The 19,928-nt window shown below is 40.6% G+C and overlaps 1 long non-coding RNA gene across 1 annotated transcript in view; it reads left to right on the forward strand.

Annotated features, from left to right (window-relative positions):
- The first annotated feature begins 3,886 nt into the window (after positions 1–3,886).
- Positions 3,887–19,928, forward strand: part of LOC149750009 (uncharacterized) — a 445,365-nt gene continuing 429,323 nt past the window's right edge. The window contains exon 1 of the long non-coding RNA XR_016392011.1: positions 3,887–4,357. This is a non-coding gene — a long non-coding RNA (uncharacterized LOC149750009). The remainder of the gene's footprint in view (positions 4,358–19,928) is intronic.

Consider the following 19,928-nt stretch of genomic DNA (forward strand, 5'->3'; position numbering starts at 1 on the left):
GTTGGGGGCTCAGATGTTTCTTAGGCCTTTTCAACCCCTATCACCTCACATTTGGATTGATCTGGTAAGCAATTTCTAGGTTCTCGGTTATAAGAAATTTGTGAGATTTCCCATTAGTAACTACAATTTCTGATTACCTGCCATGTGCTGAGCGGTCTATAGGTGATATCCTTTTCTACCCTTTGACTAATCTGCTCGGAAGAGATAAACACCCGTATTTTATAGATGAAGAGAAAAAGGTCAGCCAGATGGAGCCATGTGCCCAAGGGCTCCAGCTGGATGTACAGGAGGCAGGATTGAATCCAGGGGATTCTGTCTCTAAAGGTCCCCATCAAACAGCAGCAAGGTCGGGGCTTCCCTGGTGGCGCAGTGGTTGAGAGTCCGCCTGCCGAAGCAGGGGGCACGGTCCGGGAGGATCCCACATGCCACAGAGCGGCTGTGCCCGTGAGCCATGGCGTCTGGGCCTGTGCGTCTGGAGCCTGTGCTCCACAACGGGCGAGGCCACAGCGGTGAGAGGCCCGCGTACTGCAAAAAAAAACAACAAAAAAAGCCAGCAGAAAGGTCAACTATAGTGAAGCTCATCGTTTTATAAGCACTGTCAGTTTGATTTCTGGAAATGAGACCTTTAAAATGCCAGGAAGCAAGAGCCACAGCAAACACTCAGGGAGGGAATAACCGTGGGGCTTCAAACCTTCTGAGAAGCATCATACTGGAGGACAGCGCCCCCTCCCTGCCAGCCCCCCCATCCTGGGGCCTTTAAGGTTTCTAATTCTTCCTGGCAGCTTGTTGCACTCATGGGCTTCCTGGCCCCTATAACCAGATTTCTTTATTTACAGTATCACACTCGGCTGGTAAATGGGGTTGTGGAAAATAGGATATTACAGATGCTATTTGGAAGAAGTTGCTGAGTAAGGCCATTAAACCCAGAGTAAAAATAAGGTGGGAGAGATACATGGACTGTTTTCCCCCCTCTGAAGAGAAAGAAGGCTGGTGGCAAATGACAGGGAAGGGCAGGAGCGTCAAGCCACCAAGGGTAAGGCAGAGCCCCGATGGAAATGGAATATTGCTGAGTGGAAAATGCAAGACAGACACATGAATCCCAGAAGCTGGCAGTCCAGGAGGTAAAGGCAGGAGGCAAGTGGACAGCTGCCTAGAATCCGAAGGACCCAAGCTCCATGGGCTCAGGCATCCTTCACGCTACAAGAGAAATTTGTTGGGATGAGGATGAAGGGGGTACAGATCAGGGCTGGGCTTGGAGGAAACATCCAGGCATATTCAGGAATACTTGGGAAGCATTCAGGAATTTGAACAGGGTTTAACACTTATGGGTAGGGCCCCTATAAAGAGGATACTTCACCTCCCTGATTCTTTTTTAAAGTGATTAATGGTGTTAATAATACTTATCTAATAGGACAGAGGTGAGGATTAAGTGAGGTAACTGATATAAAATTGCTCTATTAATTGATCAAAAGCTTTGAAGTGTTATTTCTGAATATGTCTCCCCTACATCTCTTAATGGTGTTTAGAGTGTGAGGGATGACATACAGTCCCATGCTAGTCAGACCCAAACCAGCTCTTGATTCATTTTACAAGAGATATAACCGAGCAAGATATGGAGGACTGCCCCCAGATGCAGTGGTGAGCCCAACAGTAACTGGGGGCAAAAAGACCAGGAGCGGGAAGGACCACATATAGTAGGTTGTATGGGTCAGAGTAGAGAGCTTGGTGGGATTAAACAGTCTGTGCAGCTACAAAGGGCACGGTTATTACCAATGCTTAGACATTTCAGAAACGTAGATTTTAGTGCAATTGAAGGAAGATGTACTAATAATTTGAGTTACCCAACTGTTGGATGGGCTACCTTGCGAAGTAGTGAGTTCCCCACCATTGGAGGTATGCAAACTGAGGCTGAATATTTTGGAAGAGAGACTTGTCTATAGCACTAAGAGGTCTGGATGGTGTTGGAGACCTCTCAACCATGTGATTTTTTAGGACTCTGCCTGAACACAACTTGCTTCTCAGTAGGGATTCACTTTGATGGGTAAGAAGTGATCCAGATAAAGAGGGATACCAAAGAGGGCCCGATTTGTTCTCTAAAAGCAGCCTAGAGCTTTTAACTTTGAGGCAAGGCTAGTGACGGTGGCATCCCTGGCTGCTGGAACTAATGAAAAGAGCTTTTCTAGCTTTTTGATGCAATCACTCCCCTCGCCCCACAATGGCTTTTATGTCTGTCATAGCTTATCCTCACAAATATCCTAGGGAATAAAGTAGGCAGATAGTCGTATTCCCATTTAACATGTGGGCAACCAAGGGAGCAAAGAAAAAAAGTATGACTTCAAACTGCAGGTTGGGGCTGGCTGGGATCTGAGGAGGTCGGTTATTCCAAACCTCTGATTTTACAGATGGGAGAACTGAGGCCCAGAGAAGCAGCCACTTGCCCAAATTCACATTGTGGTTGGTGCCAGGGTCAGGGTGGAATCATTCTTTGCACAATATCCCACAGTTCATCAGTGTGGACTTGCAGGAAGGAACTAATATGGCTCTTACGGAGGCAGTCAGATGAAAGAGAGATTGTGGACCCTCTTTCTCAGCCTGATGTCCCATCCCGAACCTCTGTGGGAAAGTGTTCCACATAAGTGGGGAATTTCTGGAGCCCAGCAGAATTTGAGGTTTGATGGAGAAGCAGCCACAGAGGACCAGGCTGACCAAGAGCTGGGTCAAAGGTGATTTCCTGTGCTCTGTGAGGGGGTAGAAAAGCCACATATTATGCCCTCTGGCCTTTGGGGAAGGCTGGAGCAGCAGAAGGGGTGGTGCAGGCAGAAGCAGCAGCTAAGTAGCAGGCTGGGGACGATCTGCCATGCTACACAGCGTTATCGCTGTAATTACATCAAGAACAAGTTTTCTGTTTGAAAGAAGAGCCAGAGTACAAGAGGCACCTCCCGCCAAAACAACAGCCATGTTGGCAGCACCCGCCATTCCTGCTTCTTCTGGTGCCCGGGCATCCTGGCACGATCTAGCTTTGTAGACCCCAGCTGGGCAGAATGAACAAGAATGCTGCCCCTCTGCTAACCCCAGGTCTATACATGGGAGGTAGGTTTCCTTTCCAGCCTGATCAGGAAGAGATCAGAGAGAGATCAGAAGGTTAGAGGAACTGGCAAGATGGTAAAATCTGGGAACCCCCAGAAATGCACAAGGCAGTATTTCTATCCTGAGATTGTGATATGAAGGAGAGAAAAAGATGTTATCCACAATATATTTTATATATACTATTCTTTTTTTCTCCCCAGAATGAATAACATCAGCAGGATGGACTGGATCCCGAGTGAGTGGGCTGCTGGTGTCCTGGAAAGGTACCCAGGAAGCAGAGAGAGGTGGGGCAGGGGGAGAGGATGCTGCACATTTTGTCTGGGCGTGTCCATGGGAGACCATGCGCTGAGGGAACGTACAAGGGGGCAGTCTGGGAAGAAGGCCAAAGACAAAGTATCTGCTTCCTTGAAGGATCTAAGTACAGCTAGGAAGAAAGAGCCTTGGCTTAAGAGTTCAGAGACTTGGATTTGAATCTGGCTGCAATCACTCGGTCACTCAGTGGCCAGGGGCTTAAATTCTTCGAGTTCTGGTATGTTTATCTATAAATTATCTATACAGCAAAATAATGCAATCTACTATTTATGTTACAACGTAGTTGTGAAGTTTAAATCATATATGACATGCAAAATATTTTTCAGAGTGTGTACACAGCTTGTTTTCTAAGTATTACATAACACATAAAACTGTGTTATTATCTAAGTTTCCTTCTGATTGGATGCAATTCAGTTCACTGAACTTCAACATGGATTAAGGACCCAATGTGTGCAAATCATCTTGCTTAGTCCTGTGAAACATGCCACGTGGGAAAAACTGGAAGGACTTGGTCCTTTTCTTAAGAGGTTTAACACTTAGTGGGGAATGCGTCGAGGGGATGCAGACACATTCACGGCTGACCATAACAGGGGGTAAGCAGAGGGTAGGCTGAGGCATAATAGCCATATACACAAAAAGCTATGGGAGAGTTGAGGAAGAGCTGAATCCAAAATGGTGGGATGAGGAAAACTGCAGGGACAGGGAGTTACCTGAACTGGCTTTGAAGGCTGAGGGAAAAGTGTTGGTTTGGAGTTGCAAAGAACTCCCGGAGCATTGAGAAGGGGAGGGCCATAGCCACGGGGTGGGTAGAGTGTACCCGGAAGTAGAAGCGTTTCCGGTATCTCTAGCCTCCCACCCTCAACTCAGTGGTAGCTTCTCCCCGGCTCTCCTGACTAGATGTAAACGTGCAGGGCACTCTGCTCACGCAAGGCACCGTGACATTTGCGACCAGACTCAGGTAAGTGAGATTCTGGCTGAGTCTCTGAAGTCTGGGTTTTGTATCCTGTCTCTGCCTCTTGCAGACTGGCTGGCTCTGGGACTCAGTGGCCCCTCCTGTCACCAGTACCTCATAGTGCTTGTTGCAGTGATTAAATACATAAAACACGACCACATGCTTTAAAAAAAAGTGAGACATAAATGTTACTTCTCTTGGAGAAGACCAAAAATGTAGGCCTGAGAAATTGTGTCGCAAAGAACCATCTTCCCCAGTTAGAATTCAGGCTTCTTTTGTACTTAAAAGGGGAGTGGGGGGGCTTCCCTGGTGGTGCAGTGGTTGGGGGTCCGCCTGCCGATGCAGGGGACACGGGTTCGTGCCCCGGTCCAGGAAGATCCCACATGCCGCGGAGCGGCTGGGCCCGTGAGCCATGGCCGCTGGGCCTGCGCGTCCGGAGCCTGTGCTCCGCAACGGGAGAGGCCACAGCAGTGAGAGGCCCGCGTACCGCAAAAAAAAAAAAAAAAAAAAAGGGGGAGTGGGGGACTTCCCTGGTGGTCCAGTGGTTAAGACTCCTTCACGCAGCAACTAAGACCCCCCACAGCCAAATAAATATATATATATATATTTTTTTTTTTTTTGTGGTACGCGGGCCTCTCACTGCTGCGGCCTATCCCGTTGCGGAGCACAGGCTTCGGACGCGCAGGCCCAGCGGCCATGGCTCACGGGCCCAGCCGCTCCGCGGCATCTTCCCGGACCGGGGCACGAATCCGCGTCCCCTGCATCGGCAGGCGGACTCTCAACCACTGCGCCACCAGGGAAACCCCTAAATAAATAATTTTAAAAAGGGTGGTGGGTGGGTTGTGTTTGGTTCCTGCAGACTTCTTGGTGCCAGAATCATTTGTTCTTGCAGCTGTCCATGTAAATCCGGTCACAATGTTCCTATAAACCTCCAACAAGACAAATGTTATTGTCTCTTTTGCAACTTTTTATCTCTATATGAATGGAAAAGTGTTATACCTTCAAAGGTCAGAGTTTTGGGAATGGGCTATCCTGTATATTTCAGGCTACAGGCAACATTCTTAACTTGTAGCAAAAGCAATAGATACAAAGGCTAAAGTTAAAAGAAACATATTCAGTACAGATTCAGGTTTGTTCTTCCCTATTACAAAACCCTCATAGAATAAATACACCGAACTAGTAGCAAAGCTGGGCCGTGTTATTATCAGGAAGGTACCCATAGGCCCTCTTTATTGCTCACCTAGGAGTTTTCTTTGCTTTATGCTGGAGGTTCTACCTCTTAGTTTACAGAGAAGCCATTTAGAAGGTGCAATTATTTGCAAAATTAATTTTGAGCACCTGAACTTGTTGCCAAGGACAATATATATGGGAAGGTTGTTATTTTTTTCCTCTTGTGATGTTTTGGGGGCAGTTTGCAATGGATGAGCATTTTATTAAAAAGGGAGCAGTTACTTTTCTGTCATCCGCAAACTCTGCATAGGTAGCAAAACGTAACTCCGGTCCGATATGCAAACGGTGCAGATAACTTGCTGTAGAATTCCTCACACATCAGGCTCATCTCATGAAATTTCCTTACTAGCTCTGAAAGAGAGAATAAAGAGGATCTTAAACTGACTCCTGGATTCTGTCCAAGATATTTCAAATATTTGATATGGCATAGTATGAGTGGGGTGTTTTATTCCCCCAAGGGTCGGAGGAGGGAAGTTCCTGACCATATAATTATATTCTGACCTCCTGAAATTTACCCGGCTCTTGTACTTTGCATGGGTAATGAATGCTGTTCTTTCCCTCCTGACTGGGAGCCTTGTGCTGGATGGAAGGAAAAAGGAGATTTCTCACTTTAACCACCTACCACTGGCCAAGGTTGTTGGTTTCTACTCCAACAATGGCAGTCCTCTGTATCTTCTGAAGATTTAGGGCAGCTTCTGTGTCTGCTGTTAAATGTACTCTGAATTTAACTAATTGTAATGGAGCAAAGCAACAACACCCTGGTGATATAAGAGCAGTCTTGCATGCCTGAAACGCAGGCTGCGAATCAGGACCCCAATGTACATGTTGACAGCACAACTTGTCCAGGTGTAATAATCGCTATTTCTAGAGTCAAGTACCAACTGGGCTGGAAAAAAGAGAGAGGTGGAATTCAGTTAAATAAAGGGTTAGCTGCTCTTGCATTTGACTGAATACATCTTGTTCTTAAAATAACTGCACAGTTGAGTTTGAATTGGTTTTGTTTTTTATGTTTGGTATTGTTTACATTTGTAGGTTCCTTTCCAAGTAGTGCTTTCAAAGGATAATTTATGTCTGTAATTGCATCCTTAACGAAGCTGGCTAATCACCTAATTAAAACAAACATTTCAAAAATAGGTAAAGTGAAAAATAGGTTGTTCTCATTACCACCTTAGATTGTTTCAGTGAATAACACCCATGACCTCCTTAAGACAAACTTAGTGTTCCGGGTGGAGGAAGAGTTCCCAGAAACAGGAACCACAGACACACAGAACTCCATCCAGTCATGGTTTTGGAGTCTACACATTCTTTAATATTAAGGGGCTTTTTTTTGCAGGAGATTATTTCTCTGATGTTGTTTTTAATATGTTCATAAATATAAGATATTTTAAGAATAAAGTTGTATTACTAGATTAAGCCTCTATTTTACATTTCTTCCCTTTTTTCTCTAATCAGATTCCTCTCCATAGAGGAAACTGCTATGTTCAATTTAAAGACTATCCTTCCAAACTTTAACAGAAGTGTAAATACTAAATCTGTTAAACTCTACCTATTTCACAGCTTGCTTTTTTCATTTAATGTTACATGTAGGAGTTCTTTCTGGGACAAAACAGGTAAGGCATACCTCCTTTGAAAAAATAGTACATTGAGTTCTGTGGTATAAATAGACCATAGTTTATCAAGCTATTTTCTTATTGATGGACATGGATGATGTTTTTAAATATTTCCCACTATAATTATGCAACACAAATCCTTGTCTGTCCCATTTTGCACTGATGACAAGCATTTTTCTAAGGTAGGTACCTAGAAGTGAAATTTCTGGGTTGAAGGATATGCATATTTTAAATTTTAATAGAAGCTGCCAAACTTATCGCTAAAAATGTTGTACCAATTTACACTTCCATCAACAGTATTTGAGGACCTGTTTCTGTACACCTGAGCCAATACTTGCTATCATTACTATTTTAATATTTTATAAACTGATGAGTGAAAGTGATATCTCATTGTTCTTTTAACTTGTCTTTTAATTTGGTTACTAATGAGATTGAGCACCTTTGCATTTGCTGTGAAGTGATCTTTTTGAAGCTGAATTTTAAAATTATATTTTATTTTAATAAACGAGTGGGAGTACATAGTATAAAAAGGCAAATAGTGCTAAAAGGGTTATAATAAAAAGACAATATCGGCCCTCTGGTTCCCTCCTTTTTCTGTTGTTTCTCCCTCCAAAGACAAAACCTTTCAAATTTTGTTATTGTTTCTTTTGCTTTTTGCTTCAATATTTCTAAATAATATGCATGTGTTGCTGTCTTTTGATTCTTCATTTTTACCTATTATTCAATTTTACTTCTGAGGCGAGTTTTCTTGTCTAAATTTATTCTCCCTTTCTTGCTTAGCAGCAGGCCCCTATATAATAGGGGATGGTGTTTCCAGTTAAAACACCATGCTTTGCTTCCTCCCTTATAGATAGGGTAGTTGATGATTTGCATGTGGCAATTATTTAAAAGGAAAAGCTCTTTAAAAGGAACTGACATATAGGTGGATTTTGACTTTCCTCCTTTCCTCCTTCTTCTTGCTTGGAACACAGATGTAATGGCTGGTGCTTGGGCAATTATCTTGTGACCATGAAACAAGCTGGAAGATTGAATTGTCACACAAAAAGTAACAGAGCAGAAAAGCACAAGAAATCTGGACTTTTGCTTTCCATAGGAATTCTCCATCCACTTAGCTTTGACTTCCTTAAACTCTGCTAATCACTTAGTATTTTTCCATCTGCAGTTTGATTTTATGTATCATGCTCATATTTAAAGATGTTCCCCAGTTTCATGGAAAATGGAGGTTTTGGTCCTGTTACATTTTCTTCATGCAGTTTTGTGGTTATTTTTTAGAGACTAAAAGGCAAAATGCCTTTTCTGCACTACCTTAAAACTAGAATTTTGTTATAGTTTTAATGTCTTTATGCATATTGTAAATTGGTTTCTACGAAGTTTGTATCCTTTCACATTCCCAGCAGTTGTGTATTAACATGTCTATCTTTTTTTTTTTAAAAAATATTTATTTATTTTTGGCTGCATTGGGTCTTCATTGCTGCATGCAGGCTTTCTCTAGTTGCGGTGAGTGGCGGCCACTCTTTGTAGCGGTGCGCGGGCTTCTCACTGTGGTGGCTTACCTTGTTGCAGAGCATGGGCTCTAGGCACGCGGGCTTCAGTAGTTGTGGCATGCGGGCTCAGTAGTTGTGGCTTGCGAGCTCTAGAGCACAGGCTCAGTAGTTGTGGTGCATGGGCTTAGTTGCTCCATGGCATGTGGGATCTTCCTGGACCAGGGCTCAAAACCATGTCCCCTGCGGATTCTTAACCACTGTGCCACCAGGGAAGCCCCAGCATGTCTGTCTTAACTAGTGCTGTCAACATTAAATATCATCATTTTAAAAAATGTTTGCCAATTTCATAGGTTAAAATGGCATCTTTTAAAAAAATTATTTTATTATTAGTGATATTTAAGCTTTAAAAAAATCTCACTATTAATCTTATATTTCTTCTTTTGTAAATTTTATTTTTATCTCGTTCATCTTTTTTTACTTTCCATTTTTATCTTTAATATTTTCTTATTGTTTTTTAAGAACTATTACATATTTGCCATTAACCTTTTATTATTCAATTTTTTATAAATATTTCTATCCAATTTTTCACTTCCGTTTTCATTTTGTCTTATTATTTTTGGTGTATGCAAACTTACATTCTTTTCTTCCTTGCAGTGTTTTAATTACACTCTGTATTTTTTTCATCTCGCAATTTTCCAAAGTTCTTTCTCAGTTTGGTTTTCTCAGCAAATGAGAAAAGCTAAGAAATAAGTAATACGCAGAATTTTATTATCGGCAAGGATTTAGTGATTTGGAGTGAATAAGTTTAATCAAATTCTGTGTTCGAAAATTCAACATAATTCATGTAGCAAACTTACATTTTTATATAGTTACATTCATTAGTATTTCTTCTGTCTTGTCTTCTATTGCTTTTTTGTTTAAAAGATATTTTTCTCATTTCAGAGAGCTTTAAGATATTTATCTATGTTTTCTTCTAATAGTTTTTACCTTTAACTCTTTAATACATCTAGAATTCATTTTAATGTGTATACTAAGATTTCATTTGTTTTTCAAATAGTTTAATATTTTTGCTGCATCTTTTATTGACTAATGAAACCCTTTTCCATTGCCTTATTTCACCCCCCTTAACAATTAGTAACTTTTCACTTATTTGAGGGCTATCAGTTTAGTTTCACTGGGCTGTTTCTTGGTTGTTTGGCCAATGTCATGGTTATTGAATGACCACAGCTTTATAAGATATTTTAGTATTTGTGAGGGCAAGTGAATACTTCATTTTCTCCCCCAAATATAGCTAGTTCTTTTCTGTTTGTTTCTAGAACATCTTAAAATAACTTTGGCAAATATTCAAATTATCTGCATGAAATTTTGATTTAGATTGTTTCTTTTTTTAACATCTTTATTAGAGTATAATTGCTTCACAATGGTGTGTTAGTTTCTGCTGTATAACAAAGCGAATCAGCTATACCTATATATATATCCCCATACCTCCTCCCTCTTGCGTCTCCCTCCCACCCTCCCTATCCCACCCTTCTAGGTGGTCACAAAGCACCGAGCTGATCTCCCTGTGCTATGCGGCTGCTTCCCACTAGCTATCTATTTCATGTTTGGTAGTGTATATATGTCCATGCCACTCTCTCTCTTTGTCACAGTTTACCCTTCCCCCTCCGCATATCCTCAAGTCCATTCTGTAGTAGGTCTGTGTCTTTATTCCTGTCTTACCCCTAGGTTCTTCATGACATTTTTTTTTCTTAAATTCCATATATATGTGTTAGCATACGGTATTTGTATTCATCTTATTTCTTACTTTTATGAAATGTTAACGTATTGGAAAAATTCTGTCTTCCCATCCAGAAATATCATTTACTTAAATCTTTTATCTGTTTCCAATTTTATTATTACTTGTACATAGAGTCCTTGCATAACTTATTAGGTCTTTTTTGTAGGTAATTGATATTTTTTGCTTACCACCATAAATAAAATTTTACTTCCATTATATCTTTTAAATCATTATTGTTGGCATATAGGAAATCTGATTTGTTTCACATTTTTCACAATTTTACCTTGCTTATTACCATTTACCGAACTCTAATAAATTCTGAGAGCTTTTAGATTGATTCTCTAGTGTTTACTGGAATATAATTAGATTTCAAATCTGGCTATCTTTTAGCTTGTAACAGTTGCTCCTGAACTATATATCTTAATCTCTTTTATACTGTCATACCATCATGGAGGGTGGTGGCTATGGGACAGTCTTCAGTGAAGCCCTCATCCAGAAGGAGAGGCTAGAATTAAGTCTTGGAGGAAGATTAAAATGCTGTCAGGACAGATAGGCTGAGCCCATTCCAGGCAGAGGAAACAGCATTGCAAAGACACAAATGCATGAAAAAGCCAGGTATGTTAAGCAGATGGTCAGTAGTTTTGTACAGCTGGATATAGGGTATATGAATCAGATTCACATTCCTAGTGCAATCTATCCTTCCCAACATTGCTTGTTCTTTTCATTCTGGTCCCATCTCCCATCATTTCTCAGCATATAATCCATGAGCTGGCCACAGCATGCTTCCTCCTATTCAGATGGTCTTTCCTGATCACATTCATATCACAGACTCCTACTCAACCTTGAATGCCCTGCTCAGTAGTTTTCTGGGTCCCTAGTGCTGAATAAAGCAATGATTAATACTATGGTAACATACTTTTTATACATTTTAACATCTCTCTCTCCTATCCTGACCTGTGTGTAAAAACTGTCTTACTTATCTATCTTTTAGTACCTAGCAAATGTTTAGCACATAAAAGGCAGAATTAAATAGACTTTGGGATTATTAAAATTAGATTTTCCAGTTGCCTGTTCTATGCTCGTGGTATTTCTTTCCTAGATTTAGTTATTCTGATGGAAACTCAACATTTTTTATTACTTTTTGTTATTATTCTCTAGTCTTCCTATCAGATTCATGTTGTTTATAGCATTCCCTATTGTTTATCAGACACTGGCTTGTGAAATGTTGGTTCTAGCCTGTGAGGTGGGAGGAGCCAGAAAAAGTTCTTATTATTTTTCTAAATACAAGAGACACAAGAGTCATGTATAAGGAAAGCCAGAGAGGAAAAGTTAATGAAATGTCTGTCCCTAGCATGGAGGGTAGCTCATTACAGAGCACTGGTAAAACCAAAGGGCTCTGACTAGATTTTTTTCTTTTAATATTTGCTTTTAGAAAGGAGTTCAGCTTTGTTTAAGTAACCAAAGAGAAGGCCATACATGAAATAAACAGGGGAAGTTATTTTACTGAGGATTCCTGTAAGGACAGATATTTCTAATCAGCTACCAATGACATGTACTCTTGAAATCTCACAATAGTGTATCTGCAAATTTGGGGGAGAAATGAAACTGAAAGCTCTAGCTGAATCAAGGGCATATCTGTATCATCTTTTTAAAGATGATAGTTGACATTATAGGTGTCTCTAAACAAGATGACATAGATTGGGTCAAAATAGAGAAATTAAATCAAATGACTGTCATCTCCATCCAGTGCCAAGGAACAGTTGGGCTGGATATTGGATTGAGCCTGACATCTGGTTTGGACTTCATGCAGAGGGATCTGGCTTGACTCTGATGTTGGTTAATTCTTCCTCCTGAAAGGCAGGGCAGGACTGAGAGGTCACTGGCTCAGTGGACCACTGTGGGAGATGGAGGAGTGAGGTGGTAACATGAGGTGATTGGATGCAGATGGAGCTGGAGACTGAGGGCAGAATCATGCCCACAGAGGAGTGCAGTCAGACCTAAGGCTCAGTCAGACCTAAGGCACAGTCAGACAATGAGGGGTGAGAAGTATGTTGTGGGAAGACACAGGGATCAGGGCTTCTCCTGGGGCCCCCAGTGCCCTCTTGATGACCACAGGCTCTGCGGTGTGAGGTCAGGTTTTGAAGAGATAAGTGCTGCTTGATCCCTGGGAAGATTGATGGGCATGATCTTAATTCTTTACCAGACCCTTGATGAAGATATTAAATCATATCAGCCTTATGGACTCACTCCGAGGGGCATGATGCTATTTAAACTAGATGACAGGTACTTCGGTTTATTGTACTTTGGGTGTTTACCCAGCTGCTTTACGTTAATTAAGTGAACAAAATAAAAGAAGGCAAGAAGGGACTAATGTGGACTCAATTTCTTATCTATTTATACTCAGTTTTATCAAATATAGTCATCTGGATTTCACTACAGAAAGCTGGGCTGGTTATTAGCTACGAATTTGAAAAGTAGGGATGGGTTGTGTGATGATCAGAGCAAAATTGTAAGCATTAACCTGAAAGAGAAGAGAGGCAAGGGCTATGAAAGGAAGACACATGTTCCTACGAGGCTCTCCCAAGATGTGGAGAAGAAGAAACAAGTAGTTTTAGACTTCAAAGTCTGTCCTGATATCACTCTATGACCTCACATGTCATTTATTAATAACAGTGAGAATTGAAAATGCTTTTGGGATGCTTATTATATTTCGTATGTGTAAACTGTTAGTCTTAACGAAATCCCTCAGAGTTAGTTAACTGATTTCATGCTACAGGGAAGGAGGTTCAGGGGGGCTAAGAACTGTGTCCAAGGTCACATGGCTGGTAAAAGAGCTAGAATCAGGCTCTGTGCTAAAAGCGTTTGATACATTCTTTTATTTAAGTATCTCCTAAGAGAGATAGTAGTGTCATCCTCCTTTTGTAAATTTGGAAATCAAGGTTCAGAGAGGCAATGGAAACTGCCAGAACTCACATGGTAGATAAGATGGTGGAGCCAGTTGTCAAAACCAGCACATGGAGAAGGACACACCATCACTTCTGCCATATTTGGGCCAAAGTACATAACTTGAATCTAAGCCTGAGGAGACAATCAGACAGTCCAGACTGAGGGACATTCAGCAAAACAACTGGACAGGCTCTTGAAAAGTGTCAGTGTCATGAACAACTGGGGCTCGTACTCCAGATTGAAAGAGCATGCAGAAACACGTCATCTAGATGCAGTGCTGCCTCTGGACTGAGCCTAGATTAAAAGTATCTTGTATATCAAGCACAGCATTGGGAAAATCAGGGAGATTTGAGTACCAGCAGTTTATGAGACAATAATATAGTATTAGCATTATATTTTCCCAAGTGCTGTATTGTGGTTTTATAAGAAAATATTCTTGTTCTTATGAGATACTTGCTGAAGTATTTAGGAGTTGAGTGTCATAATGTCCACAATTACCTCTCAAATGGTTCAGCCAAAAAAGTGTGTGTACATGCATTATCTATATATGCATCTATCTATACATATACACACTCATTTATGTTTGTGGAAAGACAGGAAGCAAATGTGGTAGAATTTTAATTGAATTGGTGAATTTAGGTAAAAGGCATTTGAATGTTCATTGTACTACTCTTCCAACTTTCCTGTAGGTTTGGATTTTTCACAGTATATAAGTTGGGGGAAATATCTATATCTGACCCCCAACTCTACTTCTTGACCTCTACTCTCAACTGTCTGCCAAAGTCAATACTGATCGTGTGAGCCCCCAGTAGAAAGATGGATCATTATCACCTCTAACGATCATGAACATCACTTAATATTTACTATGTATTCAATCAGCAAATGTGTTATTGATCGTTTACTGTCTATCAGGCATCTCTCTAGGGCCTGAGGATAAAATAAAGATAAAACAAAGTCCCTGACTTCATGGAAATGGAGAAACCAGTGTAGCAGATGGGAAATAAATATTTCAGTGAATAAATGTTTAATATTATTTCAGCCAGAGATAAAGCAGAATGGAACTCAGAAAAGTGACAGAAAGAGATGTACGGCTATTTAGATAAGTGTGGTCAAGGAAGCCCTTTCTAGAAGAGCTGGTTTTGGGCCTGAAACTTGAATGAAATGAGGGAGCAAGCCTGGGACAGGTGTGGAAGAGGTGTATTCCATGCAGGAGAGAAGCAAGCACAGAGACCCACAAGGAGTCTTTCTGGGAGCATCCCAAGTACTTCGCATCTCATTTAATCTCACTATCATCTTTCTGCATTTTTGCTCTATTTTATTTTTCAAAACGTGTAATATGCTTTAGCAACATTCCCTTAGAAAGAGCATATAATGACATTTTCTCTTAAAGGGCAATCTTTTGTTTTTCAGAAAATGTAGGCAAAGAAAAAGATTGTTGAAAGACATTCAGGCGCAAGGAAGTGTCACATTTCTTTCCCATTTAACTAAAACTAATAGGTTCTTTCCGCTTAGAAGAGAAATAGTTCCAATCCCGTTTACCAGAGCTGCTCTAATCCGCTGGATCCTATAGAAGTCTAGAGACTCACGTGCTGTGGGCCACTTGGGGAGGTGGCTCTGCATTTATGTCACCTCCCATCTGCCGAACTGCACTTTCTTTAGGTCCACCCTCTCCACATTTTTTGGACTGTCGACTGAAAAAAAAAAGCACAACCTAAAAGCTGAGAATTATGTTTTATTCAGTGGACAAAACTGAGGACTTAAGCCCAGGACACAGCATCTCAGATAGCTCTGAGGGACTGCTCCAAAGAATCAGGGGCGGAACCAGGACATACAGGAGTTTTTACAACAAAGACCAGGTAGTTGGGGCATCAAAAGATTATTGTTAATAAAAGAAATCAGACATCTCAAGTTAATGAAATTAGTGCTTTTCTATGTATGGGAAGATGCAAGAAGAGTCTGGGCTCACTGAAATCATTCCTTTGATATGCACCTCAGTTAGCGGGGCCAGTATCCTGTGCTTTCCCTTCCTGAGTCTCCTCAGGGTACACCTTTGGGGGCAGCTGTAATGTGATGGCTTGATGGCTGCAACATCCTTTCTTTAATGATGTGGCAGGCAATATTTTTCATTCATAGTACTAATTTGGAAGATCACTTTATACACTAAGTTGGTCAGTCATATCTGATACAAACAAATATTCTCCCTAAACTGTCCCTGGTCATTCAGTTTTGTCTGTTGTGATAATTGCTGCATTACACTGTTTTGATTTATCAATATATGTCCCAAAATCTACCACCTGTTTGTTTTTTGATGTTAGCCTCTGATGACCTCCTTTTAAGATCATAGAAGTAATCACCCATGCTTTTTTTTTAAAGAATTTTTATAGTTCTATTATAATTAAATCTTAAATTTATTTATAATTAGTGTTGATACATGATAAGAGACACAGATCTAACTTTATTTTATGTCCAAAACCCTCATAAAGTTTGTTGAGGATCAAAAAAGACAAATGCAGAGAAGTAGAATTTTTATAGTACAGCCTTCTTGGTCATAAATGCCATCTTTACTACAAAATCTTGTATAAGGAGAATTTGTGGTAGTGTAATTTATGTTTAAAGACATAAGGCCTTTTCAAGGAAATAATGCTTGAGACCTATAATTGTGAGTGAACTATTAACAGGACACAAATAGTTTGCATTCCTTGAAAATAAAGCAATAAAGTGAAGAGCACTAAGTAAAGAGACAATCAGTGACAGTTTACACTATTAACAATAGAAGACAGTCTTCCTTTACTCTACTTTGTTGCCTAGAAACTTTTCAAGACTTCCATTCTTTGCAAATTTAATAAGGTGCTTGTAATTTTTTAAAACCATTTAAAGGTATTATACAGGCTAAGAGACATTATTTTACGGGCCTGGTCCTACATCGAAATTTTCAAAGTATTTTCTCTTTTATTTAAAAATTGTTTTATTTATTCTCGCAGCTACTGCAATACACATTCCATGGAAATCAATATAGACTACAAACGCTGTAAGATAAAGATGGCTTGCACTACCACCATTCAGAGACACTTAATGGTATTCATTTATGTCCTTCTAATCCTTTTTCCATGTGCATTCAGTTTTGCAGAACCTTGATTATTCTTATTATGTTTTTTAACCAAGTGTTGGGTTGGGCCAGTGCTGTGGGAGAGAGGGGGCGCACGACTGTACATTGTGTGATTGATTGATGAGAGTGTGTGACTCATGCAAATGGGATGAAAGAGAAAAGAAACTTAGAATTTTCACTTAATACTATTCATGGCATATGGCTTGGCGCGACATGATAGAAAGGAACTATGATGCTTTGTAGCCTGAATTCTTATAGAATGTATGCTTTTTAATATACTGATAGTCTTTTATTGTGTGCCTACCATATGCAGGGCAGTTTACACACATTAGTTCTAAGCTGCGTAATAGCTTCCAGAGTAGGTAAAATTATAGCTCTCTCCCCCGTTCTCTTATAGATAAGAAAAATGAGATTTAGAGGGGTTAATAATTGTCTATTTTGCTACTCTTAGAGGCGATATTCAAAATATTTAACAGCTTGACATTCAGTCAAAACCAGTACCCAACCAATCAGCATGTATGGTGTCCATTCCACTGGACAAGGTCCATACTGCCACCAGGCCCTATCAATCATCATTTTCTTGATTTTGTTTTATATACTGTTTGGTAATCTTTTATTTACCCCACTCAGTAATATACTGTGACATCTTTCCAAGTTATCAGATGTCATTTTACTATGTAAAATGCATTCAGTGCATTTTTATTTAAAAACTCAGAAGGGCTTGTGACTTTTATATACTCAAACTGCAATTCTCTCTAATGGGTAAAAAGTACACAGAATTAAAATCCCATATACTAGAAGTTTACACAGTGAGAATTTGCAGCAGTGAGGGAGTATTGTAATGGAAATTAGTAGATACATGTTGGCAAGGCAGTCGGGATTTATTCTGAACATTATATGCACTTCTGGTTGCCCAGATTTAAAATGATGACCAGATATGGAAACATATAGTTGAAGAACTCATTCTAACCATAAACAATGGTGAACTCAGGATATATGTCATTTAATATGAGGAGTTTGTGTATTCCTAGAGCCAGCATATTGCAGGACGCATAGTGACAACGCATATTGATTTGAATCGGATTCTAATGTGTAAATCAGTATTCAAAAAGGCAGAGTTGCTGCCCTGCCTCTAAATTGTCTGATCTCTTTCTGGAGCTCAGTCTCCTCATTTCTTCTATAAGGGGCTGGCGGTAGATCAGGGTTTGCCTGAATAGAAGTTATAGGTCAATGCTTGTTTTTGTGCTTTCGAATCTTTCTAGCTCAGAACTCTCGAAGGTGGTTACCAATCAATAGAGTTGGCTCAAATTCAAGTCAGTTTCCCAATTCTAGACTAAATCAACTCAATGGGCCCTTCCATCACTTTCTTTTCTTTTTATGGTCTGTTGTTTGGAATTGTCAGTCCCCATTTCTTGTACCAATATTTTGTCAATTTTTTAACTTTCGTGGGGAAGGATGACTCCTTCAGGGTTTCAGAATGGTTTCTGAGTTCCAGAGCCAGAGTCTTCCTGGAAAGACCTTGCTTTCCGCTTGATAATGATCTAGTTCTTGGCATTTATGTATGTTACCTTAGGATAGTGAATCTCAAACCCCGAACGCAAGTGTTGGGATGCCAGGAGCCAGGCTGGGGAGCCCCCCAGCTAGCATGAAATAATCCCATGTGCTTTCTAAGGAGAAGAAAAAATGAATTGACTGGATAGAATTCTTCTAATATTTTAAGTACCCACATTTTGTCTTAAATCTATGGCACCTTCTACTGTTTGTTTAAGATAGTATCTGGTATAAGGGGGTTATAATTTAATTTACTGCAAAAATACCTATTTGGTTATTACAAGTTTAATACGTTAATGTCTAAAAATGTTCCCCAAAACACGTTCAAGGTGCTTTGCAGTTGAATGTGTTTGAGAATCATTTCCTTGGATTGTTTGCATTTGGAAAGCAAAGGCCATGGTTGGGTGAGGTTTAAACCCGAATGAGCATCATAATTCTTCTAGTTGCTCTCTGCTTGAGAGGGGGCCAACCTCCAATCTAGAGGTTTTGTATTGGGGCTGGAATGGGAGGATGTCTCGGAAACCGGGGTGACTGATCCAACTCAGTAACTATGGCTTTCCTGGTCATAGAAGTTATGATAGGTCCCAGGTGGAGATTATTGGCAGCCCTAGCCAGGTAACATGTACCTTAGAAGGGACAGTCACCTCCAGGTTCAACCCTGCACAAACGCTGAGACATTGAGGGAAGATCTCTCCCATATCCCATCACCATAGTGAGGCATGTGGCCAATAGCCTATGACGCTGATGTTCATGGTCTAGGAGTTTAGGCTCTTAAAACCTGGCAGAAGTACAGATTCAAGAGGACTCTGTAACTTCTGTCATTTGTGGTCCCTTACTCCAAGAAACTATGATGGTTTCTTTCCCAAGCCCTGGATGCCAACTGGGAAAATTTGTTACAAAACCGAAGAACATGGCTTTCTCTTCTGATTGTCCAAAGATTTTGTTTGCTCATTTTGAAAACTTACTGAAATATGGATTTTTTTTTCTTCCTTATAAGATAGAACTTACTGAGATTGCCCATGGGTCCTGGCTGGTCCCCAGGGTACCATGACCAGCTTGGATGTCTTTAGTATCCAGGGGAGGAGGAGGAAAGGCTGCCTCTCTTCCCCAGTCTTTATTCTCCAGCATCTACCTGGCACAAAACCTTTTCATGCCTTCTCCAGGTTGGCAAGACAGACAGGTCAATGTCATCCTGTGAAGACAAAGATTTTGTGCATTGGGAAAGGAAAGTCAATTCAGGAAGGCAACTAAGGCACATCAGTCAAGTGAGCTATTTGGACGAGTGTAGACAGCCCTCTCCTTTTCTCTTGGCCCACTATAACACATTTTGATTGGTTGGTGAGCCCCAGCAGATATTGAACTAGTCTGCTATTGGCACCACCACTTAAAGCTCAGGCTGCCATCTCTCCAATTGTAGTCTTATTCTTTTTTTTTTTTTTTTTTTTTTTCCTTTTTGGCCACGCAGCACTGCATGTGGGATCTTAGTTACCTGATCAGGGATTGAACCCACGCCTGCTGCGGTGGAGGTGTAGAGTCTTAACCACTGGACCACCAGGGATGTCCCCAACTGTAGTCTTCAGATTCTCAAATGGCCAGGGACCCCCTTTCCAGTGTCCAACTTGCGACTCAAGTAGAGGTCATTTTGAAAGGAGATATTTGAACTCTGAAGGTCACTGTTCACCTGCTTTTTCCCTGCTGAAGACCCTCTTCAAGCTTCCTCATAGTAAATGTTGGCACAAATAGATATTAGAATGGTAGGGACTGTCTTCAGCTGAAAGAGCATGGGAAAGAACATTTCATCTGGTTATGGCCACATGCATTTTCCTTTGTCTGACATATGGAGCATGGTAGACTCTTTCTCCTCAAAGAAGGG

Source organism: Delphinapterus leucas, chromosome 2 (assembly GCF_059928025.1).
Source record: "Delphinapterus leucas isolate spDelLeu-1000000601 "Yukka" chromosome 2, BTC_Dleu_Yukka2, whole genome shotgun sequence".
Taxonomy (NCBI): domain Eukaryota; kingdom Metazoa; phylum Chordata; class Mammalia; order Artiodactyla; family Monodontidae; genus Delphinapterus; species Delphinapterus leucas.